The sequence below is a fragment of the Amblyomma mixtum genome, chromosome 4, assembly GCF_055824585.1.
Source record: "Amblyomma mixtum isolate Tamu chromosome 4, ASM5582458v1, whole genome shotgun sequence".
NCBI classification, from domain to species: domain Eukaryota; kingdom Metazoa; phylum Arthropoda; class Arachnida; order Ixodida; family Ixodidae; genus Amblyomma; species Amblyomma mixtum.
Window position 1 is genome coordinate 146,806,558 of NC_143015.1, and position 27,043 is coordinate 146,833,600.

General features: G+C 46.0%; 1 pseudogene; it reads left to right on the plus strand.

The window, feature by feature from the left end:
• Positions 1–23,469: 23,469 nt before the first annotated feature.
• Positions 23,470–24,222, plus strand: LOC149348668 (uncharacterized; annotated as a pseudogene).
• Positions 24,223–27,043: the final 2,821 nt, after the last annotated feature.

The following is a 27,043-nucleotide window of genomic DNA, read 5'->3' on the forward strand; positions in this document are numbered from 1 at the left end:
TGTTAAACAGTGAAAAATGAAAGTATTTAGCGTTTTTATCAGCTTGGTAGGACTTTTTAATTTTCCCATGATCACGACGAGTCTTTCTTTGCGATACAAAGGTGAGAACCCGAGCCTGGCCAATAAGAAGCTTGTTATTGCGCAAAGTGCAGAAAGCTGAAAAATTATTCAAGGCAATTAGCAAAGCAAGCGGGACATGACGTTAGCAGGACAGAATAGTTCATTTCAACATAACGACCGTTTGCTCCGTAGTCATGTTTGCTGCGTTACATTATTATTTCACGTTCACCGGAGGACTAGCCCAGTCAGATGAGCCACTTCTCCATTGCTGTGCTTAGTCTAGGGAGTCTTGTGCTGTATTCTGGCCCACGTTTTGCTCGGCGCTATCGTGTAATATGCGTAAGCCTAGGTCTAGGTTTTCGTTGGCATTTATGCGTTTACAAGGCCTGTTGTTTTATTTCAAAGTAAAGGTCTAAATTGCTAACACTGGGGGGAAGCCTTTGCTGTTCTGTGTGGTAGGTTCGTTTTTTGTGAACTATAAATTATAACCCTGTCTAGCAGTATGCTGGCTGTGAGTGCGGTGAGATTTTGCGGGCTGCCGTGACTGCGTAAAAATCCTCTTATCCAATTCGGCTGAGCGACATTGAAATTGTTTTATTAACTAGGAAAAGTAGAATTTTGTCGCATTACTCGTTTTGGCGTGTAGTATGCGTTGGTTTATGTGTTATAAGACCACAGTGAATCCATACCAATTTTTCGCAAATATCTAATTAGTGTATAGGCAATTATAGAGCCCATCTTTGAGAAGTGTCCCAAGAATCTGTCCAGAGCGAAATTTAGTGCAATGGGTTGAAAATGGTCTGGTAATGTTGCAAGGGAATAAATCCCTTTTTTGTGACTAGGAATTAGATTTGATTCATTCCGCGGGGTTGGGAATTAGGAGCATCAAAATTTTAATGTGAAGAATTGTTTGTGTTCACTCTATCAGGTTTTAATGAACAGGATTGAGCCTTCGACGCAGAGTAGGGTTATATATGCTCTCAGGTTATGAACTACTTAGTCAGCATTGTGGTAAATAAATGGCGTGTCATTACTTCTGCCTTCTTCTTACACAGGTATGAGTGGTGTATTAGGTTTTTTATATAGGCTTCGAAGGCTGATATGTGACATGTTCTTCTCACTGGGTGTATTTGCTTTGCGATAAAATAGTGATCGAGGCGTTTCTTGGACCGACTCTTCAGTTTTTGTTTAGAGTTTCGCCTTCTTTCCACATCAGTGGTATAGTAATACTTTTTGTGCTTTTGCTGCCTACTAATTTATATAGCAGTGTATTTGGGTTCACTTTTTAAATTCCAGTGAAATATGATTACTAGATATGTATCAGGTTTTAGTCATGCTGTCTTGGTAACTATGGCGCATACGAGTAGGGAGTGTGGTAGTGTGTTTTAATTTGACATTTTGCTTGTTGCCATCTTAATCTGTTGGCACGAACTTGTTTCCGACCTATCTCCACTTCTGTTACCCGCCGCATCTTATGGGTGTTGTGGGTGCTGCCAATGGGTTCAGAGTATTTTTACTTTAGTTTTGTGATTTTGTTGTAAACATGTACGACGTGTTTTCAGCTTGTGACTGTGTTTATTGGTGCTTGGGATGTCTCGAATGAACCAAGAACATGTTACTAAGTTGTAATAGTTTTTCAGATACCGTTAAGTGTGCGCCTTTTTTTTTCCTTTATGTAACTTTTGAAATATGCTCGGATCGGAGGCTTCACTTCAGCAGACACCACATATCCGCGTGGAGAAAAGGGCAATAGCACAGTTTTCCCAGTAACGCTTAGCATGCTAGGAGGACACATTTTAGGATCTTTTTAACTACGGGCGGATTCAAGTCAGCCATTTGGAGGAAGGTTTTGTGTTCTGCGGAACCGAAAGCATATTTCAAAAGGTGAGTCGAAATAAGAACTAAAGTTGTGGTACGACCAGAAGGATACGCGAAATTCGAGAGTTGCTCCTAATCGCCAATGTAAATGTCCTTGAATGTTCAGAAACTGCAGGACACATTTAGGAACTGGATTTAGCGTGAAGAAATGTGCACTCGCACAGTCCATTAAATGTACCAAAATAAACTAGAAAGATTGATAGACTTCGGGTGGAAGTCGCTAACTTTGCATGCGTTATAAGGGAGTAATTACTCATTGGCATCCACCCAAATGCAGCCATACGGCTACAAAGGCAAGCTATACAGCTTTCTCAGACACTTCGTAGTTAAAGAAAAAAAAAATTCGTCCTGGGCCGGGGTATGCGTTACGTGATATAATATACACTTCAATAACAAAAGCCCATGAGGAGTAATGCGGGTCGTGTAATGGCATAGAATGAGAGACGTAGCTTCATCACTACTGATTTTCAACATAACAGAGCACTTTCCTTGAAACCCATCAGCAATTTATATTGAAAACAAATATACGAATATGAAAGCAAAAAGTACAGTTCAGTCGCTTCAGAGTGCCCCTGACTAAAGTTGCCACTTTAACTTGGACACGATTGTTGAATGCTCTTATTTTCGAGATCTTGGTCAGTCAACAAGTATTTCTAGATTATTTAGCATTCCGAAGACTTCCTGACGTTAGCTCTCTGTAGCTTGAATATTGAAGCAGTACGCTTCGCAGCTAGATTTGCCATGCTCTCATACTGCGCACCTACGGCTTCGACCATTACTATCACTCAGAAAGTGCCAAAAGTGAGTAACATCGCCCTGCTACAGCTGTGGTACGTTACCTTAAAATCGGCAGCTCCTCACTTACTACCTCTTTATTACACCCTCGAAGCAGCTCACCAAACATTGCCGTTCAAGCACTTAAGCACCCCCGCCGTCCTTTTCCTGAAAAAAAAGAATAAAATACGCAGTAAGGAGTATGATAACTGCTTCATCCTGCAACAACCTGGCTAGAAAAAAGTTATGGCATAAATTCAAACAAGAGAAGCTCGGTGGTGATTAGACCGTAACCTCGCCAGTCTGCGGCCGCAGCAACATTTTTTTTAATCGACCGGCTGGTGCTGTGGTGTAAATGCATGCCCCCTGGACACACTTGATGTAAAGCGTCAGGTGTGGTGGTGAGTTAGCGAGCTTCTCCCAAGCGTTCAATCCCGCTGTGCACCAAATGCGGGACGCTTGTGCCCGTTCCAGGGGGCCCGGTGGGTATCCGGGTCCCCTGCCACAGAAAACCAATGGGGAACGCTTTTGATGATGGAAAATAACATAAATGAAAAAATATGCAAAGCCTCTGTCCGGCGTTCTGCGGATTTATTGATTGTTATAGTGAAATATTACATTATAAGAAAAAATTGCGTCCATAAACGGTTTTCAGGTGAAAACTGGTTTCGTTCAGAATTGTTCGGCATGCTTCTGCGCACGTGTTTCGCAGTCGCCATTATTGCAAATGTCGTGAACACGATGGCGTCAACCAGGAAGGGCAATGCGGGCCATATACTAGTATGCAGCTAATGCCGTTCTGAAACACTACGGAATTTAAGGTCAGTCGAGACCTTCCGTTGAAAGCCATATAGTGTTATGAATTGAAATTACAGAAACCACTAAAGTGCTCAAATTTGGCATCGAGTGTGTCCATTTTGTTTTTATTACATGAATCTGAGAGCAAATTTTACCGTTATGTCGTTAGTGAAAATGACACCGTTGTCAGGCTGCACAGTGCGCCTGGGAAAACAGTTGTCATTCTATATTTGAGAGGATTTTGCTAAGCTCGCATTTTCAGGACCTTATCAATGACTACGTTTGCCGGAAAACCTGGCATGGTGGTGGTGGTGGTGGTGGTGAAAATTTTATTTTGTAAAAAAGAGTTTGGGAGCCACAGAGTGGCCCCGCTACATGGTCGGCGTCCCTTGTCCGGGACACCGCATGACGAGGCCCCGTCTCTCGCCCGTTTCACCAGAGCCCTTTGGGACTCAAGCGAGGAGCAGTTGAGGAGGGCAGTCTCCCATGCCACTCTGGAAGGGGTAGGGGAAGGCGGGAGGTGGGGATTTTGAGCGCATGCCCACACCATGTGGAAGATATCACAGGTCTCCCCACAGTGTGGGCATCGCCCATGCGTGTTAGGATCGTAATGTTTTATTATTGCAGAACAGAGTAGAGTACCTGTCTGCAGGCGCCTTAAAGTTCGCTCCTCCGTCTTACTCAGCCCTTTTGCAGGGGCCGGGAAAAGGCGGTGGTTGTCGCTATAATGTGTTAATATTTCCATGAATCGCAGCAGCGGCTGGTTAGTCTCCGAGCCAAAAGAGCTGGGATGAGGAGCCCGGTGAGGAAGCGCTCGGGCAGCCGCGTCAGCGGCCTCATTTCCTCGTAAGCCCTGGTGGCCAGGAGCCCAAGTGATTCGTTCGGGTGTTGGATCAGTGGCAGTCCGTCGTAGAATACAAGCATCTAAGGGGGAGATCTCCCCTGCCAAGTAATGTTCACATGCTTTTCGGGAGTCCGTGATGATTATTCTCGAATTGGCGTGGGCGGCAGCAAGCGCTATCGCTACTTCCTCGGCCCGCATTGAATTCGGGGCTCGAAAGGAGAGTCCATCAACGTGCATTTCCTGGTGAACGACAGCGGCCGAGTAATATCCCGTGGGCGATGACCCTGCTACGTCTACATAATATACACCGGGTCGGGAGCCGTGTTGTCTCTCAAGAGCCCGAGCCCGCGCTTGTCGTCTGTTTTCATGCATGCCAGTGTCCATGTTACGGGGGAGCGGGTAGACCCAGAGCATATGGCGCCATGTACTGGGATACGCTCCGCCTCCTATGGAGTGCAGTCGTGTTGGATGTGTAAGCGGTTTAGCAAGCGGCGCCCAGGAGCCTTCTGCATGAGCCGCGTGTATTGGTTCACGATGTGGGCCTCCCGCAGCTCCTGATAGGAGTTTAGCACCCTCAATGCCTTGAGTTTGGCATTAGAGGTAGCCACCAGGAGATCCAGGGCTCGCTTAGTTGCCTTGCGGATGATGGCGTCTATTCGCGCCTTGTCTTGCTTAGTAGTGCGGAGATATGGCATGGCGTCGAGGATCCGGCTAGTCACGAAGGCATAGAAGAGCCGATGCGCGTCTCTACCCCGCAGACCACCCCGCTTGTTGGAAACGCTGCGGATCATGGGCCCTACCTGTTCGCCTACTCTCTTTTGTTTCGCAATAGTCGAGTCCGGTCTTAGTCTCTGGTGAATGAAAAGGCCCAGAATACGGAGCTCCCCCACCTCTCTAATAGGACCTCCTGACAGAAAGATGTATATTGCTGTCCTATCCTTTGGGTTCGCTCTGACATGCAGAAGCTCTGATTTCGCTGGAGCACATTGGAGCCCACAGTCATTAGCATACGCATCGACTACGCATCGACCACCAGGTTCACCCACCGCACATTCAAGCTCAGCATAGCTATCTCATGATCGAACGCAAACAGACTACATATCGCTTCTTTTCACTAATTTCCGAAGTGTCATCAACAAACGTACATCACTATCGTCACATATCGATGCATGCTCGGCTGATATTGTTGTGCTCACCGAAACTTGGCTCTCAGCAAAAATAAAGAATAGCGAAATACTAGACTGCGAAAAAACAAGTTTTACAGATACGACCGCGATTTCCGAACAGGCGGAGGTGTACTGATTGCCGTGAGCTCTGCTATCAATTCCTTTGCTATCTCTATCGATTCACCACTAGAAATCGTTTGCATCCATGTTAGCTTTCCAACGGGTGACCTTATCTTTTGCGCTTGTTATAGATCCCCATCTTCACCTACTACTTTTTGCGCCGACCTTCATGATGCCCTGAATAAATTAATTGTTCGACACCCGAAATCACACTTATTCCTACTGGGTGATTTTAACTTCCCAAACATAGTGTGGCGAAACTGTATTCCCTCCCTTAAGCAGCCATCCTCCGAGTGCACTAATTTTTTAGACACCTGCGCCGATTTTAATCTAACCCAGCTAATTAACAAACCCACACGTACCACCAGCACATCGTCTAATATTTTAGACCTCTGTTTTACTACAGCTCCAGATTTGGTCTCTCCGCCAACGTACCTAGAAGGACTGAGTGACCACTCACTGCTTCACTTCACAATTAGGAAGAATGTTCGTCCTAAGAAAATAGTTAAGACCATATGTGATTACAATGCCGCCGATACCACGTCCATCACAGCTGAACTAGAATCATTCATTGCCGACTACACTGAGAACTTTTCCGAACTTACTATTGAAGAAAACTGGTCCTTGTACAAAAATAAACTGATAGAATTAATAGATAGATACGTACCTAAAATTAGGATTGTCTCAAATACTACCTCTCCGTGGTTTACCAAAACCCTACGCCGCTTATGCAACAAAAAGAAGCGTATTTTTCGTCGCGCTAAAGCATCTAACCTTCCTGAACGCTGGGCAACATATCATCGCATTCATGCTGAATATTTAATGGCTGTTAAAGATGCTAAACAGAACTTTTTTGACAACACCCTCCCATCACTTCTGCAATCTAATCCGCGTAAATTCTGGAATATTGTTGGAGGCAAAGAAGGTAAGGTAATTCAACTAACCCGTTCTGACAATATTTCCATTCCTCCGAACCAGTGTTGTTCCGTTTTAAATGATGTGTTTTCTTCCGTTTTCCAGAAAAGTGCTAATATTTTACCGTCTGTAACTACTTTCTCTTATTTGCCAATGGACCCTATCAGTATTGACTGGGTCGGTGTGCAAAAGTTGGTTGAGAACTTGAAAATGTCTTCTTCGCCCGGTGACGATGCAATCAACTCTAAAATGCTGAAACTCTCTGAACCCTACTCTTCTATTATGCTTTCAATGCTTTTTTCCCAGTCACTCTGTTCCTCAGTACTTCCAGGCGATTGGAGGGTTGGCAAGGTTGTTCCAGTACCAAAATCAGGTAACACTCATTCTCCCGATAACTATCGTCCTATATCACTCACAAGTATACCATGTAAAATTTTGGAGCATATCATATACTCTCATCTGATTGATTTCCTTGAGTCTAATTCCTTCTTTTCAGCAGAACAACACGGTTTCAGGAAGACATTTTCATGTGAAACACAGCTTGTATGTTTTACTAATGACCTTTTTGCTTACACTGACTTGAACATTGATGTAGACTGTGTGTTTTTGGACTTCGCGAAAGCTTTTGATACTGTTTCCCACGATCTCCTAATTCTTAAGCTTAGCATGCTTAACATTGACCCTAACGTACTGAACTGGATTAAAAGCTTCTTATCGAATCGAACTCAATATGTCTCTGCTAACGGCTGTTCCTCCTCTCACACCTCTGTGACATCCGGTGTACCACAAGGGTCGGTACTGGGACCTCTTCTCTTCCTAATTTACATTAACGATATTCCTGAATGCATTTCTCATTCTTCTATCAGGCTTTTCGCAGACGACTGCGTCATCTATCACAAAATATCTAACCAAACTGATTCTATTTATTTTCAGGTTGAGCTCACAAGCGTATCTAACTGGTGTGATAAGTGGTGCATGCGACTAAACGTTAATAAATGTAAAACGATGCATGTGTCACGTCGCACTAACATCACTGATAACAAGCGTACTTATGTTCTTCACGACAGTCCACTTGAATCAGTTAACTCCTACAAATACCTAGGTGTTCATATCTCACGTAACTTATCATGGCGTAGACACGTCGAACATGTCGCAAATAACGCCAACACGACTCTTGGATACTTGCGCCGAAATTTCTCTACCGCGCCTCTGCCGATAAAACTAACCCTTTATAAAACATTAGTACGGCCAAAGCTAGAATATGCATCTGCAGTTTGGGATCCTAATATAATCACACTGATAAACACATTAGAATCCATTCAAAATCGTGCAGCACGTTTCATCTTAACTAACTATTCCCGTTACGCCAGCATTACTTCTATGAAAAGTACACTTGCCTTACCAGACCTTTCTTCGCGCCGGAAGTGTTTTCGACTATGTCTTTTCCACAGACTGTATCACCATAACCCCCTGTTAAAGGATCAACTTTTTTCGAGCCCTTCATACATTTCATCCCGTTCCGATCATATATTTAAAGTCGGTGTTCCATTTTCGAGAACCAAATTGTGTCATGATTCTTTTATTCCTAAAACCAGCGTTGACTGGAACGACCTTCCGCCCTCCATCGCTGCCATTACCGATGTTGAGAACTTCAAGAAAACTGTGTTTTCTGCCATCATATAACTTGTTTTGTATAACTATGCACTGTATTTTTTTTGTTGTTGTACCACTCCTTTCTGTAATGCCTTCGGGCCCTGAAAGTATGTGATATAAATAAATAAATAAATATGGAAGCAGCCTGCTGAAGGCAATCCTCCATGTCCCCAAAGCTCCCCTGAGTGGTCCAAATTGTAATATCATCTGCATATAACGCGTGTTGAATGCCTTCCACCCGGGCCAATTGGCTTGGCAGGCGCATCATAGCAATGTTGAACAGGAGCGGTGATAACCCTGCTCTCTGAGGGGTACCCCGTGTTCTCATCATGTAAAGGCCGTATTCCTCGCCCTCAATCCGAAGAAAGGCCTGGCGATTAGACAAGAAATCTCTTACATACGCGTAGGTCCCAGCCCCACAATCGGTAGAACTCAAGTTGGCCGGGACGCTTCCGTGTTTCACATTGTCGAAAGCCCATTTCAGACCAAGGGCGAGGATGGCTTTGTCATTGTGTTGCATAGTTGTGGGTCGTATTACATCCCTGTGCAGCTGGAGAACGACATCCTGTGCAGACATGTGAGGGCGAAACCCGAACATGGTGACTGGAAAGAAGCCCTTACTCTCCTGGCGAATTCAAGGTGTGAAATCAGTGTAGAATATATGAGGAGTATGCTTTGCAGCTAGTCATGAGATTTTCTCATTGCTAACGTCAAGCTTCTATTATCGAAATGTCGAAAAAAGCGTAAAAGAAAGTGCTTAGGTTGTTGAGAGGATGCTGAAAAAAGAAGTTCTCATTATTCCATAGGAAGCGCTGTCGGCTTAAATGTAATATTGAAGCTAGGAGATCATCAAGCGGTCGAACGACATATCGGAATGCGCAGTGGCACATGGCGCTCAGCCATGCCCTTTTGATTTGTGTTTGGAGGCATACCAGTTTATTTGACCGCGAACCCAGTATTTTCACAAGGAGGCAATAACTCTCTCCAAGGTGTCGCCGCCATACATGGCGCAGGTGTGCGCTTACGTGCAGCATACTAACGTCAGACACTTCTTGGGAGTGATCAATAAGCGCATGTAAACGTCAACTGTATTGTTTCTATGTTGTGGTCCTTACCGTTTTGCAGTCACAGGCAGGTGAAAGTGTACGTTTGGGCTGTATTAATTGCACTAACGAAAAAAGGACTCAGCTAGTGAAATGAAGCAGCCAAGGCTAAAAAGAAAACTTTCCTAACAGCTCATCCACGCGTTTGTTGGAAGCAAATGTCATTGTATGTACCTCTCTCTCTCTCTTCCTCTTCGAAGCCTTCACTGGTTGGAAAATTAAGATACTTAAGTAAGCAGTCGTCCTATTCCAGGTTCTGTCCCTTGTTCAAATTTGTTCAACGCTAGCTGTTTGCTAGTCGACATAACAGTTTTTCTTCAGGTGCATGCAGCAAGCGGTGGTGCTGAGGCAAACTAGAAACGTTTGTCCAGATTTCCTACATGCTCCATACCACGAATAAACCCAAAGCAGTTTGAATTAGCATGCCATAAACATTTCCCAGAACGCTGTCTTCACTAGAAGAAGCGTACTAATGCTAACTATAACGACGAAAATATTATGCACGGGTTTTCAATGGTCGTTCGTGCCAGGGCTCTCCACCATGCAGTGTTTTATTCCGGCCAGTGACTGACCAGTAAACATGGGAGACCTTAGCAATAAATACGAAGGAAGCCAGCAATCATGGAAAGCAAGAATTAAGGGGGAATGGTTCTATTTTTTAATAATTTTCAATGGAGGTCAATGGGAAATCAACACCGTAATTATTTTATACCTGGAAGATAACAACTGATTTGAAAGTTGAAGAAAAAAAATGAATGGTCAGGTAGAACGCTGCAATACTTTTTAGTTTGTTTTGTTTCACAGACTTTTGTTCAAAGTTGGATGTTTTAGTCAGAAGACCGCACTTTCCTTTTTTTTTCCCGGGTCACGACTTTGCTCTACAATGACATCTTTGCCATGGAGGCGCATGTAGCCCTATTTTCTGGAGCGGGAGTGGTGTCTGGAGGATTCAAACCTCTTAGCTCTCCAAACGGTGCCGACAAAAGCAGCCGCTATAATCCGCCGGAGGTCAGTGCACTGGAATTTATCGATAGTCTTCTTTCTTTCTTTCAAGAAGATTAACAACTTCGGGTGAGAGCCCCTCACGAGTTATTCCGTTAAGAGTATCCCACGAAGAGCACAGTACCTTCTGCTCTCTCCCATTGCTGCAGACAATTGTCAAAATAATGACTGCATTTTACTGTTGCACGCTTGTTTACGACCACTTTGCAAACATCTTCATGGTGGTTGTCCACTCGCTGTGCTTACAAAGCTGCAAAAGTGAACAAGGAACACCACGGTTTACATAGCAGACAGACGATACAGAGAAATTACGATTCACGCATCAGGAGAAATGTGAACATACTTAAAAAGGTCACGTTCGACTGCAATAGAGCTTTTAATATTCGCTATAAAAGAAAGCAATCAAAATTGTCCCCCGGGCATTGCGACAGTCCGGCAACAATAGGATCAGAAACGCGGAGTTCCATAAGACTGGCGAGCTCTGTCGGTGGTGCGCTGAGTCATCGACAGTCATCGTGACTTTAGCCGTTGTGCGGTAGCGCATTCTTCAATTGAACCTAATTGATATTACTAACAACACAGGCTGAATTGCGGAGCTGAGCACCCTTCTCTCATAGACGAGCTACTTCTGATAGTTACCTCTTGCTAAAGTGGGCGCCGCACACACAAATGTCTACTCTGTAAACGCTCACTCACCCTCCATATGGGGCGCGCGTCGCCTTTGGTTATGGAGAAGGGAAGATTCGAAAAAATGCTAGTCATTTCTGCCCCAGACAACTTCGCTGCTTTAGAGGGATAGGGATAGTGTAAGGGGACACACATGCAAAGATACACGCTCTCCGGCGGCAATCGGAGCATTTTTCTTCGTTCTGGTATATTCGACATCACGCAAAGAAACGCTTTTTTGTACTCTTTTTTTTTCTGTAACGCAGTTGTCCTAGGTATGGGTCTTACGTGACGAATCAGATGGATGTTAAAGTAAAGAAAAAATGAATAACGCTTTACCGTAGTTAGGACACAGGCCAATTGTGTGTGCTAGATTTTCAGTTTCACTTTGGTTTCAATTCGACGCTCGGTTTTCAGTCAGGCAGGCTGAAAACATGGATCGGCAAAATCAATGAGTGGGAGCCTTTGTACTAGCGGATTTAAACTTGAGAGGTCTTTTAAGTTCCGCAATATGCGGAATTCGTCACTCTCTCGATTACATTCATAGATCACTGGGAGGTCGCATTTCAATCCTGATACCAAAATGGCGCAGCGATTAAGCGATGCGCAGCAGCCCAGTGATGGCAGTGTCAGCTATCGGTGCGTCTTCATAAAGTGAGGCAGCTCTTACCGAGAAACCAAAGACAGACAGAGGCAGCCAGCGTCGACTGACACACAGCGGCGAAATCGGTCAGTGGGGTCTCAGTGCTAACACGCGAAAGCACAACGGCCGTCGTCAGCTAGAGCTGATCATAATTGTGCACAGAGTCGATTGGCATGATGTTCCTGTCCAGGCCAATTTATACGGCGGCGGGCTCATTAATATGTGCCAGTGTTTTCGTTCTTATGGCATGCTATAATCAGCGATGCGTAGCAGCGGTACGTAGCAGTGCTACTTCAGCGTCGTCGGTCACTTGTGCCTGATTTGTACAGGCATCGGCTCGGCCTTCTGGCGGCGTTTTAATGTTCGTGCCTGCTTGAGGCTGTCTGTTCCCGCTGCCGTGAACTTGAGGCTGCGATTCTACCCATGCGCTTGCGCTGTCTTCAGCCGTTGATGTTTCTGTCGCTGCCACGAGCGTAGCCTCCGCTAGTTTCAAATTGCTCCTCCTGGTCTTCAACTGGTCGATATGGGGGCAACGTTGCTCCCCACCTTCCGTATTCACTGTTGTCATGCTTGAGCCGTCGGTGGACTGTACCGCGCCTGGCTTCCTGGTTTCCATTTGTTGCCCATTCTGTAGTTCTTGAACCAAATTTCCTTGTGCAGCGGTTTTCCGCTGTTGCGCGCCACGCACCTGCAGACGCAGAGGGTCGTGACCCGACATTGTGCAATAAACAGCGTGGTTGATATCCGAGAGTCGTGGAAGCCGGTGTTTTCCCGTGTGGTAGGGGAGTACGGCAATAATGAGAAAGAATGTGGTCCAGACGAGTTTGCAAATTACCGCGCGTATTTTTGTTTAGCCCGTGCTGCACAGCCCGTACCGCCATTTCGGCCAGACCGTTAGACTGTGGCTTGTAACGAGCTGTCCGCATATTAAAGATGCCATTAAGTTTCATAAATGTCCTGAACTGCTCGCTAGTAAACTGCGGCCCGTTGTCCGTCACAAGGGTCCTCGGCAAGAACGTCGTCTGCAATGCTTCCATTGTTTGTCCCGAACTGGCAGCCTTCATTGCAGTTACCTCGATCTATTTGGTATAAGAATCCAGCACAATCATCAGCATGTGACCTTGCATAGGACCCGCAAAATCAACATGTATTCTAGACCACGGCTCCTCTGTTTCCGACCAAGGAACGGGTTGTCGAGCAGGGGGCATGCTGCCCCATTCCAAGAATGTTGGACAAGCTTTGACCAGCTTCTTGTCGACACTTGTCGGTTCGCAGCGCGAAATACGTTTCCCGCAGTTTTTTGCGCTTTGCTTGCCTGTCTGTGCAGCAGCGACCAACCGCTTATCTTTTCTGTGCTGAGAGCGGGCTCAGCGTCCTTCTCTATTTTCGCAGCTGAATACATTATGACGCTTGACTTATTTTCTCCGCTATTATCAGAGTTTTGGGCCTGCTTGGCCGCCTTCTCCCCGCTGCGTGCAGCTACGTAAGGGCCGCTGAGAGCCTGAGGCGTGACTTCTGTCCCGTTGACTCACCGACGACTGAAGCAGTGCTGTCGCAGAGCGTTGGGAAAGCCAGAAAGAACTGATGGAAAATTATGAAAACGAGACGAAGCTCATTTTGTCCATAACCAGTGCTACAAGTAGCTGCACCAGATAGCTACAGACCCGCTGTAGTGGCTCAGTGGTTAAGGTGCTCGTCTACGGAGCCGGAGTATACCCGGGTTCAAACCCGACCGCGGCGGCCTCGTTTCCATGGAGGCGGACCACAGAAGGCACCCATGTGCTGTGCGATGTCAGAGCACGTTAAAGGTCCCAGGTGGTCGAAATTATTTCGGAGACGTCCACTACGGCACCACTTCCTTCCTTTCTTTTCTCAGTCCCACCTTCCTTCCCTTTCGGCGTGGTTCGGGTGTCCACTGAGATATGTGAGACAGATACTGCCCCATTTCCTTTCCTGAAAAACTAACCAATTATTTAGATAGCTACAGACGCTGGAGACTGACAGAGTAGCCTAAACCATTCGCAACCCAGTGTTCTTTCGCCTACTTTGGAGCGCTCTAAGCACTGAGATAAATCTTTTTACGTGGTCGGCTCGATTCTCTCATGAAGATTTGCCTCTAGTTTTGGTGCCGGCTTCAATACACGAATAACGCATGGGAGTTTTAGATGGCTTGGCAAAAATAGCTGAGGTAGTCTGTATTTAAACTCAGGCTGTCTCCCGTAGATGGGAGAAAAAAATTCATTGCCACTGTTCCCGCAAAATTTGATTTTATTGAAAAAGTTCTTGGCTACTGTTTTTATTCGGTTTTATTAAAGTTTCTAAAGCCCGAAAAACTACAGACTACTTGTCTTGCTTCAGCGCTTATAACGCTAAATATCCCGACATCCAAAAAGGAGTGAAAGATTTCACATGGTTTTCAATCAATATCTTTTAAGACCGCTGCCACGTTTTTGCTGGAGCTGCTGGAGTTCTAAGCGTTGTGCTTCTTCCTGTAGGTATTTTTTGTATGTTTCTGAACACTTGGGGATGTTCTTGCAGCAGCCCGGAAACACTTCACCGTAATCACCAACTAGGCATAAGGGGGCGCGAAGACTGTTGCACCTGCAAGAAATGTTAGGCGATGATTTGACATATGCATTGAGGAATGCATGCGGTTACGGCCTAAACTATTAGTATTTGAACCACGACTTGTCTTCGGCCATAAACGCTAGGACGACCGACAAGGAAGCAAAAGATTTCATTTTAACGCAGTGCGCTGGATCGAACAACGAAAACTTACGACAGAAAATAGGACTCCCTGGCATCAAAAACATTAAAATAAGACTGCCTGGCATCAAAAACCTTAAAAACTTCACAAATGCTATTCATTTCTTGTCTCGCTGGTTCCTGTAAAATAAGTGCGTAAAGCAGGTTGCAAGCTTCGTTTCCCACAACCTGATGTAAGCTAATAATGCTCAACAACACATTGCTTTGGTTTGGTTCAGTGTAGTGTTTAGTGCTGAATATTTGGCAACTTTACTTTTCTTCAAAAGGGTAGATATTTGGTTATGCTGTTGCATAATTTCCAGCTCTCTCTCTCTCTTTCTCTCTGTGTGTGTGTGTGTGTGTGCGTGTGCGTGTGCATGCGCGTGTGCGTGTGCGTGCGTGTGCGTGCGTGTGCGTGCGTGTGCGTGCGCGTGTGCGCGCGCGTGTGCGTGTGTGTGTGTGCGAGTGCGTGTGTGTGCGTGTGTGTGCGCGCGCGTTTGAGAGAGAGAGAGTGCGCGCGCCCTATTGTGCGGGTCTTCGTCACGCTAGTTATTTTTTGGTTCACTGCTTGTTTCATGAGCAAAAATAAATGTGTTGGGCACATAAAATATGTGCATATGTGTTCATAATAGCTGCTGCCGTTGTGAAGCGAGCGATGGCCGGTGTAAATTTTTTACACTGCCTTTCTTATGCTGGAATAACTTTTAAGAGCGTTATATCTTAATATTCACGTTTGTCAAGGACGCGTCTGTCTTCAGTAAAAGTCAAATTGACCAAAACGGTAACGATGTGAACCCACTATACAAGAGCAATCGTAGGCGCCTCGCGCCTAAACTGATGCCAATACTTTCGATCCGTTACATATGTGACAGTATAGCGGCCATCGAAGTGGGACCTCCCCCACCTCCAGAAACACCATTTGCATAAAATTTGGGAGACATCCGTTTGTCACAGAATGTTCGAAGTGCGTCAGATGACTGCATTCTCCTGAGGACAAAATTACTGATTGAGATGAAGCCCAATATATGTGTGTGATTCGCAACGACAACCTTTCCGGCCACAAACCTTGCACTCCGAAGACCTTCAGACAGCCATTACGGCTGAACCGCTTGTCTCAGGGTGTCCGCGATAGTGTAAAACGATTTGTGATGTTGTAATGCACACATTTATAAAATTTGTAGTGCTGATATAGCGATGAAATGTGCCGGCTATAACGAAGGTGGCTGTAAATCACAATAGTACTGCAAAATCCAAGAGATAGATGGCGTTATTTGTGTATTAGAAGGGACGTTTCCGTATAAGAAACATCCCCGGATGTTTGGATTTGGTCTCATCCACGTTTGCTGAGCACACCGAAGTCATCAAATGTAGCTCCCGCCCCTACTGCTCTTAAGACTAAGGCAGTGTTGGCGGAGAGTTTTTTTCAGTAAAGGCTTTTGTAGAACATTATGAAAACGCTACTCTTTAGGCTCTGCAGGGCGGCTTTTGAGGTATTGCATGCATCTGTAAGGATGAGGAAATGTAAATGCAAGCAGGCCACTTTCGGCAAGGAAGCTGTCGCAAAGTTTCATGTCCTGCGGGGCGTAATAAGGGCTGAAACTGCATTGCATTCCGACGTTATGACCCGATGAGATTGCAGTACAGAACTATATGGAGCACAGCGCAACACAGTATCACGTAGGATAATGGTGGAAATCATCGCAAGCACCAGAGGAGCAAAACTGCAGAGGTGGTGTCAGTCCTGTCTAATACTTCCACACTCGAGTACTAGCAGAGCGTCATGGGTGTCTTTCACAAACAGTGTCTTTCACAAACATTGGCGGTTGGCAGTAGCAAAAATTAACGACTGACGATACTCCTCTCTTAAGTATCCTGCTTTGCGCTGGCTGGTGTAAACGCTGTAATATTCGTTCTGTCAAATTGGCTAGCGCGTTCATGGGCAGTATCCGAAGCCCATGCTACGTATGTTGGAGCTGGCATATGTTTTCGTACTCTCACTTCCCTGCTACGTCGGCGACTAAGAGGGATTTTGAAGCGTTTGGAGCATCTTCACGACCATGAGTCCCGTCCGATGGCGGCAAAACTGCACGAAGCGAGAGGCGAGGTGCATGCTGTGTGTGATCGCACGTATCACCCATGCGCACCCCACCTAAAGACGACGAAGGCAGCGTGAGTCACACACCGAGGTGTTTTCACTTCGTCATAGAACGCAGCTACGGGAGGGCCGTCGTGGGTCGTGAGTACCATAACTGTGCTATAAAAGCCGTTCCTTGCGAAATACATTGCAGGCAGTATAAAGTGTGATCTTCAAATAGGAAGACAAAATTCGCACCGCACTGATCATTAAAGCTGTTTCAGACATTATCATTTTGTTTATCGAAAACGCCAATGTTCCAAAAGAGCAGCAACATGGCAAGAGACATGCTTAGCCATTGTTAATGCGGCTACATTTTTTTTCATAGTTATCATAAAAGGCACGTGCGAATTGTCGTCTTTAATTGACTGCTTCATACTGTGGCGTATAAAATGTTAAACGGGGCACGATTCGGAGGCGTTAATTCCGCATCTCTTGGACGCACCACTTCGCACCACTTCTGTGCCAGTGAAGGACTTGAAGCAAGTGTCCCAATCTGCGATTCCTCGTGTACTGCACGGAATTAATAACGCAACCACCTGTTCTCTCTAAGGTGAGATAAACCTCCCACTCCAGGTCTACTCTTTGCTTGCGTTCAAACGACGATTTTGTGCACTAAAAAGACATCCTAAAGAAGGCAGACATAAAACGTTCACAGTAGATCATAGCTTTTTTACGCGGGTGCCTCATAGTGCGGAATCGCCGACCACGCGTAGCCATGTTCCCGGAGACCTTGCTGTACTACCACCCAGAAGTTTTCCTTTTTGTGCTACCCGAAGTAAAGTGATGGGGCACGCGTCAACCGGCCATGCAATTCACACCTGGCTTATAGTTTGCCGATACCACACGAACGTAACTTCGCTCTCTGGGACCTGACTACACTAGTCCAATAGCGGCGCCCCCGTTACATGTAACTTTCACGGCGATTCCTATGAAGAACCCTCAACAAGTCTTCAGCTTCATTGGGCCCACTATACAGTACACAGGTATATTCTTTTACGCCTCCTAATTCTGCTTATCACAGGCCGGTAGATGTCCTACAACAAATGACTGCCATGGTCATTTCGTCCTGCCATGCTCTCAGCGCGCTTTTCACATGAATAAGAACGCGTTTTCTGTGCTTGAATGCTGCTTTTATATAGGCATGCGGAATAGAATTCTGGAACTACAGACTCGAATGCAGACACTTCAGATCCATTAAACCAGTTGGAGGAGCTGAAAATTAACAACCAAAATGGTGAATCGCACCACAGAACAGAAAAATCTCAAAAAGTAAATTATGCAAGCACGTACATTGCTGACTTCGAACAGATTTTATAAAGTACCGACCTTTTGGAGCATACAATTAACTCTTTGCAGTAAAATAATGCTCGACTTGGAATGCCACGGTGCATTTCAACCTGGTGATTTTAATGGTGAGTCTGAGGAGCAGGTTAAAACTGAATGTCAACAAAAAAAAAGAAAGTTTTTACTGAAATGTCTTCTGATGCACTGAAAGTTCTTTGTATTTCTGTTGGCTGGATTCAACATTATCGAAAAAGCAGTGGCAAAAATCCACTCACTTAATTTTTTGAAGATTAAAAAGAAAGAACCAATGCTTTGTAAAAGCGCACCAAAGATTAAAGGAAAAGAAAAATAATCGAGAACCAGTACTGAAATGCCACCCTCATGAATCTAAAACTTCTGTAGCAGAGCGCAAAAGTTGAAGATAACGGAAAGAGTGTGGCCTTGGTCAATAAAAAGTTGCACTTTTGTGACCAACAGTACACTTGGGACCATAGAACTAATGCAAGGGTGAGACTATTCAGACGTAAGAACATGCAGAATAAAGACAGACGTAGCGTGCTCACTGAGACGAAATACTTTTAAACATATATGCCCACAGTATCATCATTAAAAGCAACCAGCCTCAAGCTATTCTTCTTAGCTACGATACACATGTCGTTGTCATCACTGTAGTACGTCTGCGAGACCAAATTGATAACGAATATGTGTCAGTGCAAGAGCATTTACATTGTTGTCTTGTAGAAACCACCCAGTCTCTCCGTATCAAATTCTCTGCTTTGCCGAGACCGTCGTGACGTTATATGCACCACCAAGTTCTAGAATATCAGGAGAAGAATGTTCCAGTACTTTCCATTGGGTTATCATTTGGGATTATAGAACCGCAATCAGCCTTCCACCTTAATCCACTAACTAATCACTATTATTCCACCTTAAACTATATTTTTAGATAGGCAGGCTTCAGAAATTAGAGGCGTCCTTTGGGATATTTGGGGCAGGGCCAGCCTCTAAATGTTACGGCATTTTCTTTAATAATGTGGCTAAGGCCGGAAGTTTTCTCCACTCTTATCATATATATAACGAGTTATGCATTTTTTTTAATGAAGACGAGAAATCCCGCAATGGTAAACCTTGAAACTGACAACTGTAACAGTACTTCCCTATCAAATTTCGTTAGGACGGGTGTGGTTAAGGGGGATTATTCTTCCTGATATTCCGGGTTTACGGGACTAAGGCTCCCTCTGTTTCTAACAAATTGCCGTATCACATACAAACCTTCAAACGTACATATTCATTTTCAGCGACGTTAACATGCCGCATATAACTGATTTTTTTTTATCCTGCTAACTTTGGACAGAATGCTGAATTTTTTTTTATAAATGTTATGTCACAACTTTGAAGAAGTGGTGAGTCGGCTGCATGTATTCATAGTTCTTCCGCTGCCGTTCCCGACTTGGTTCTCGTTTTCGTTCTCTTGGTTCTCGTTCTCCTCCCAAGTTTTCTATTTTCATTCGTAATATCTTAATGGGCTGTCTCATGATGAGCTCGCCTATCTCTTCCACCTTATTCTAGCTTATACTTAGGTCTCACCGTTGAAAACCATGTTTGTAAAAGATTTCGCGCGTGCCAAGGTTGATAGTGTAGAAGATTACTTTCAACTTTGCCTTAGAATCTTTGATGGAACTGATGCCACTAAGCTCTTGTTCAATTTTAAAGACATGCATGCATGCTGTAGTGGAGATTTGATAATGACCAAAGTGAAAAGATTCTGTACATCGAATCCATGGGTGACGTTACGTACCTTGTCCTAGAAAAAAAAAGCGTATGCTCTTGAGCGGACTGCGTGCCCATATTAGTATTATCCAAATGACTTAGACTCCTTTGAACAAAGGAATGAGGCGTGCTAAACGACATTACTTTCAAAACATTTGCTCCACTTCATTCATAATGGTTTGTAAAATTTTTGGAACTATTTTCAGCAACAATCCCAACCGGCAATGATGCATATAAGCACATTCCTCACCAAAAAATGTGTTATTGGTGTGGAATTTGGCGTGGTTTTCTTTGCGTATTTTCTAAAACAGCATTTAATCTTCTAACTGAAGTTTCATGTTCTCAGCCTGAGAATTTTCGAGTAGAGCAAGCGGGCATATCTGGAATGTTACTATTTCTTAAGTCAAAAGCGAGTACTGGCCCTAACGATAAGGGTTCCTAAAGCTCTAGCGTCCTCGGAAATACGACCTCGAAAAAAAGGTCGCCGGAAAAAAAAGTACCCCGAAGAAACGCCCGGATTGGCGAAGTAGGAAAAATTCTCCCAAACAGGGTGTCATTGAACGTAGCGTAACCCGCAGTGACAAGCATCCGGGCACCTCTGATGGGACGGATTTAAGGTGCTTTCTGATTCAAGGAATCACTGAGCCATTAACTCAACGGGATGGTCAGAACAACGCAAGTGTGGGAGTAGTTTATCACTGAAGGCTCGGAAGATTTGCAACAAAAAAGCAGGGTAATGATAGCGTGCATAGCACGAGTACTGCGCATGTACTGTACTTTATCATAGAGCCATCACATGAGCCAAATTAAACACAAAGGGGGTGGTAGTTCAGTGCCTGTCATGATGCACCTGGAGACAGCAGCTTCGCGCTTGCATCTGCACTTGCAAGTTAAGTATACGGGTTAGCAGAGCTGATGTAACGGTATGCAGAGCGCTAAAAGTTGGATACTGGTCCCAGTATTTATTTGAATGGTGGGGAATTTAATTTAAGAACAGAGACCATCAAGTTGAACAAAGGAGGCTGAAGCTATGGATTGACGGCTTTATGTAGACAAAACAAAAAGATATTGCTGCGTTTATTCTTCGCATGCTGCACCACTGAAAGCTACAATGAATACACATGTCGGCATGGAAGCCACTAAAGAACAAACGGATGCGGGGCGTCCATAAAAAAAATGATGGCGGTGAAACGGAAGTGGCCCAGGGAAAGTGCCTCTCTGGAAGGGATTTGCCTCGTAATGACCTGAACAGTGCGACTATGGTGCGATCTTCATGCCTGCATCTATTCTGCTATTCATGAAAGAGTGCAATAATGAGGGCAATTTTTTCTGAAAAATTCATTCTTCAGGTAATTTTTCGCACGTGGACATTTTTTTCCTGGAGGGCGCTTCCTCAGGGGAACTTTATTCTGAGGACATTTTTCCAGGGCCGTATTTTCCGGGGTTGTTTTTACCGAGGACGCTTTCCCCTATACCTTGAGACATACCCTAAGCGTTTGGCATGGCTACACAGAAATTGTTTATCATTTCTTATTGATTAGTTTTTATTCTTATCTTTGATCTTGTACACTACCATGAGATTAGAGCGTGGCGCGTGTCGTTAATATTCACAAGAAATGTCATATCATGTTGCTCGATAATTATCGTCGGCTTTTTGTGAACCTAATTGGCTGCAGATTTCATCAACATATTGCATCCAATTGCAACAAAAGTTTTCTTGAAGACAACGAGATATTGTCGGCTGTCTAACACGACGTTAAGAACGAGTTTTCGACAGTTAGTCAACTCACATGCATCATTCACAATTTTGTTTAAATTATTGACAAATCTGGCCTAGTTCAGGTCATTTATTTATTTATTTATTTTTACCCCCAGTGCCTTAAAGACATTGCAGAGAAGAGTGGGCAGAAAAGTTTACAGCAAACGAAGGAAAAAATGGGTACATAAAAAGAATAATCTTGTGTATGCAATGTTAGATGAGGCAATGCATCAACAAATTAGTGGAGCACAAAACTCTCAGAGGTAATACTACATTAGCCAACTTAATACAACATTAGCCAAACTTATTTAAATGAGTAATATATACAGTTTAATGGATACCTTTGATCCCATTTGTCCGGGTTTCAGCAAAGCATTTGTTTTAGTTCCGCACTGTGAAGTCATTCACAGATTCGAACAATTTGACTTCCTTCTTTCAGTGCTAACTGGGTTTCCGCTTGTCTGTGTAACCAGTGTAAATATTTAGGCATCAATAATGTGTGCTCTGGCAACTTATTCTCACTGCTGGTGTCACACAAGGCAGTGTCATGAGGTGATTATGGTTCCCTATATGTATGGAAGACTATATTGATATCACTCCTCAATCCTGTTGTAACTACGTTCTTTGCTCTGTACTGTTTAAAGAAATTAAGGCTCCGAAAGTTCAAGTTTCAAGCCTAAATGACGTCAGTGAGTACCGACTGTTGCGTAAACCAGAGAAAATCGAAAAAAAATTCTCTCGGCCTAACCGCACGTTTGTTCGGGCTCAAATTTTGCACAGAGGTTGCATTTGGCGGTCAGTTTTGTTTTATACCACATTTAGGTGGGGTACTTGCCTGATTCGGTCAGAATTATTTGGAAATCCTCATTGTCTGCGGCGACAGAAAACCAGAACAGAAAGACTTCGCAGCGCTGGTAACCGTGGCGCCATCTCGCAGTCACCGGAGAAACGAGCCCTCCACTGGGGAGGGCGGCGTAGGAGGACTTGGACTCGCATCAAAGTCACGGCCATGGCCTTCTCTTGATCGCTGTACGAGCGCATTTTCGGTGATGTCTCGCGCTGCTTCGCAGCAGACAGCACCAAGCAAAAATGATTTGCTCACCAATTTAGCACAGCTGGGTTTCTCCGGTTGGTACGAGATGGCGCTACAGGTACCACTGCTGAGAAGCCTTTCGGTTTTGGTTCCCCGTCGCCGCAGACGATGGGGATTTCCAAATAATTCTGACCGAATCAGGCAAGTACCCCACCTAAATGTGTTATAAAACAAAACTGACCACCAAATGCGACCTCTGTGCGAAATTTGAGCCCAAAACAACATGCGGTTAGGCCGAGACAATTTTTTTTCCATTTTCTCTGATTTACGCAACACGCGATAGACAGAGAAACGGAGGCTTAACCTTCAGTTTGTCAAGACAGTATTTATGGGATTCAGTACCAAAACAAACATTCACTTTTTTCTAACAGCCGCCTAGCACGGCTCCCTCTAAAGTTAAAGACTTCAGGCACCCTGCGCTATCGCTAATGAGCAACATTACCTGGCAAAAACATAATGATACCGTGAGCTTTTCTTTGAGTAAGCATCGGTTTGTGAAAGAAAGTAAACCAAGTCCCTGCTAACATTAGACATTCGGCATACGCCACCCCGATTAGAATGAAGCACAAGTTTGTGTGCACTCTCTAGGATCGCGATTAAAGTAAAGTTAGTGTGCTACAAAGGATTCAACGTAGGGCAGTGTATTTTACATTTTCTAAAAACTGAGCAACTGACTCCGTACAAAGTTCGATGCTCCAGGATTGCGTACCGTTCCTGCAGTGTCGGCGCAAGATTGAAAAGGCTGATATTGTTCTATTGATTCAAAAACTGCAAATTTCTACCTCTTGGTTGGCATCTTACCGCGCTTTCATACAGGCAAAAATGAATAGGCAAACTTAACTCACACCTACCTTGAATTCTTTTTTTTAGTTACCTTAACTGGGTAGAGCCAGCTACCATTCCTTGCTTGCACCGATGTTTTAGAAGAGGTTGTTCGCTTACTTCCTGATGACATTAAAGCCCTTCACTGGTGCTTCATTTTGTTGAGATTTTTTTATTTAGTAGACATATAAATCATGATATTGTAGCGCCCCACGCGTCGCGCTCGGCTCGCAGGCCATGGCACACGGCGTCGGAGAAGAAGGAGTAAGTTGGGCTAGGCCGCCTCAGCGGAAGCAGCGCTATTAAAAAAAAAACAGTTCGAACCTCAAAGCTGCCAGAGCTGATTCTTCCTCGCCTTAGCTCCGACAGATTTGGCGACCCGGCTTCGAATACGCAACATCATCCTGCTACATAAATTCCCCGACTCTTCCGCCCTTCCTACCGGCGGCGACCCGCCCTCGAACATTCAGCCTCTCGGTGCTTCGGTGGCCGCCTTCCAGCCAGTCAGCCTGCCACCATTTCAGCCCAATAGCCATCGCGTCAGGATCCTGCAGGTTGAGGCGCATTTCTAGCTCTGACGTATCACCAGCCAGGAGACCAAATTCCTCCACCTCGTGTAGTCCGTGCCTCCTGAGATCGCTGAGGACTTAGTGGACGTCATCAGCTCGCCGGACGCGGCTCGACCCTTCGACACGTTCAAGGCGGCTGCCATCGACCGCAAGTCATCGTCCGAGCTCAGCAAACTCCAACAGCTCCTCAGCGCTACAGAGCTTGGTGACGGCCGCCTTTCGCAGCTCCTCCGCCGCATGCTTCAGCTTCTTGGACTCCGCTGCTCAGCACGGCCCCCTTCTGTGTGAGTTGTTCCTTCAGCGTCTTCCCCAGCACATGGTCCCCATCCTCGCCGCTGCAGGTGATGTTTCATTAGACAAGCTCGCTGAACTCCCTGACCGTGTTGCGGACTACTCACGGCTCCCCACGTCAGCTCTGTGACCAGTCGCCTCCAACTACTACCGCAGACTCCCAGCTTGCCAGCATCGAATGTCGACTTGATGCTTTTGCCAGGAGGCTCGATGTCCTCGCGCCCTTACCGCGCCGTTCGTCGCTGACTTTCCTGTCACGCCCCCAACCATGTGACGCGCGGCCCGACACCTTGCCCCTGGCTGTATGCTGGTAGCACCGTACCTTCGGCAGCTCTGTTCGCAAATCCACCCACCCGTGCCCCTGGTCGGGAAAAGCTGCGACCGGCCACTGACGGCGGCAAGCTGTGGAGACCATGTGAAGATTATCGCGCCCTCAATGCTCACTATTTACAAGACCGCTATCCCCTTCCTCACATACAGGACTTCACATCGAACCTGGCTGGGAACATGATCTTCTCTGAAATTGACTTCGGGAAGGCCTATCATCAAATACCTGTGGAGCCAGTGATATTCCGAGGACGGCCATCACCAGACCGTTCGGTTTCTTTGAGCATGTGCGGATGCGTTTTGGCTTGCACAACGCCACATAGACTTTTCAGCGAACTATCAACAAGATTACGCGAGGCCTCGACTTCGTGTTCGCTTAAATCGATGGTCTCCTCGTCGCAAGTTCATCCGGGTCTGAGCATGAAGCTCATCTGCGTGCCCTCTTCCATCGACTTGATGAGTATGGGCTCGTCATCAACACGAACAAGTGCCTCTTTGGCGCAGCTACAATAGCGTTCCTAGGCCACCTTGTCACTCCACAAGGTATTTGGGCTCTCGACAGCAATGTTAAAGCCATTCAAGATTTTCAAGCCCCCACGTCACTTAAAAGGCTCAGAGAATTCTCGGGCCTCCTGAACTTTCATGGCCGAATTCTCCCTAAGTGCGCCTCTTTCCTGAAGCCTTTCCTGAAGCTACTGAAAAAAATTCTGCTGCGCCATTTGAGTGGACGGAAAACGCTACAGCTACATTTTGTGCTGGCAAGACGGCGCTTGTAGGCGCCACTTTGCTCATACACCCAGTTCCTGACGCTCCACTGCGTCTCGTCACCGACGCCTCGAGCATTGCTGTCAGCGCAGTTCTCAAGCAGCACGTCTCTAGTTGGCAGCCTCTCGGTTTTTTTCTTTCAAAAGCTGAAGCCACCTGAGACTAAATACAGCAGCTTCGGTCGAGAACTGCTCGCTGTGTACCTCACAATCAAGCATTTTCGCCACTTCCTGGAGGGCCGGGAATTTCACGTCATCACGGACCATAGGCCTTGCACGTTCGCCTTCCAAAGAAACCACAGCGCCTAAACTGCACGCGAGATCCACCAACTGTTTTATCTCCGAGTTTACAGTGGATCTGCGTCTGGTCCATGGCCCGGAGAACGCTGCTGCTGATGCGCTTTCCCATGTTAGTGCAATGGTGTCCGAATCACCAGTGGACATGCAAGAGTGGCTGCACAGCGCAACAATCCAGAGCTGCATCGTCTTCGCTCCTCATCCACGTCCCTGTCCTTCGCCGACTGTCCACTGCTGTTTTCCTTTCAGTTCATTACGTGCGAGGCGTCCACTGGTGTCTCGCGCCCCTATGTACCTTTGGCTTTCCGTCGCACCATTTTTGAGAAACTACACCGCCTGAGCCACCTTGGTATTCGTGCGACACAGAAGCTGATCACATCTCGTTTCCTTTGGCCAAGCATCAATGCCGATGTCCGCTGCATCCATACGACCGCCTACCACCCTTCGGCCGATGGCATGGTGGAACGTCGGCATCGACAACTGAAGGCTGCGCTTACCATCCACCAGCCAAGGGAATGCTTGTCCGACCACCTTCTCCTTGTTCTCTTTTGCATTCGCTCGGCACTGAAGACTAACCTCGGCAGCTCTTCTGCTAAGCTAGTCTACGGTGTTCCCCTGCGTCTCCCTGGGGAGTTGTTCTCTCCTTCCTACCCTCCGTTAATCCATGACGCTTCGACCTACATCCGCGACCTAAACAACATATTTCGCCACATTACTCCTGTCACGCCTCCCCCCCAAACGTCACCCTAAGTCCGTGTTCGAACCCGGCTTCCTGCAACTATGTCTTCATCCGCCGTGACCACGTCCGTCCATCCTTCACGCCGGCCTACGAAGGACAGTTCCGCGTCCTTCATCGTGCGCAGAAGACCATCAAGTTAGACGCCAACGGCCGTGAAGACGTCGTGGCCGCTGCCCGACTCAAACCAGCCTACCCTGCCCCTGCTCTTGCCCGTCAGCTCTCCATTCACTGTCGCTTCGGTTGCGCCACCATCCTGTGCACCTTCCTCCAAGCACACCCGCTGGTCGGTTCCTGTGGCTTCTGCTCTACGAGGGGAGGGGAGAGCCCTGTAGAGCCCCTCGCGCCACGCTCGGCTCGCAGTCCATGGCACGCGGCGCCGGACAAAGAAGAGGAAGTTGGGCTAGACCGCCCCAGCGCGACAAGCGCAATTAAAAAGCAGTTTGAACCTCAACGCTGTCAGAGCTGGTTCTTCCTCGCCTTAGCTCCGACAATATCACTCTCTTCGTCCTGTTCTGTTGCGCCCAGTACTCTCAACCAGGACGAGAAACTCAAGAACAACGACAACAACGAGAACAAGGAACTCAACTGAAGTATGCTCAAGGAACTCTGTTCGCACCTTGTTTTCTAAAATTGCTATTCAGTGCACAAAATGCACGCTTACCTTCAGCGCAGTGCAAGAAAGATGAACATGAACATATGTGCCTCTAAAAGGAAAGCAAATTGTGGATGGATGCTTTCATGAACCTCGCAAGACATTCAAGCGACACTGTCTGTCCTCCTACGAATCAGTGTGACTTGGTGACAAATCTTTCTCCGTTGTTTAG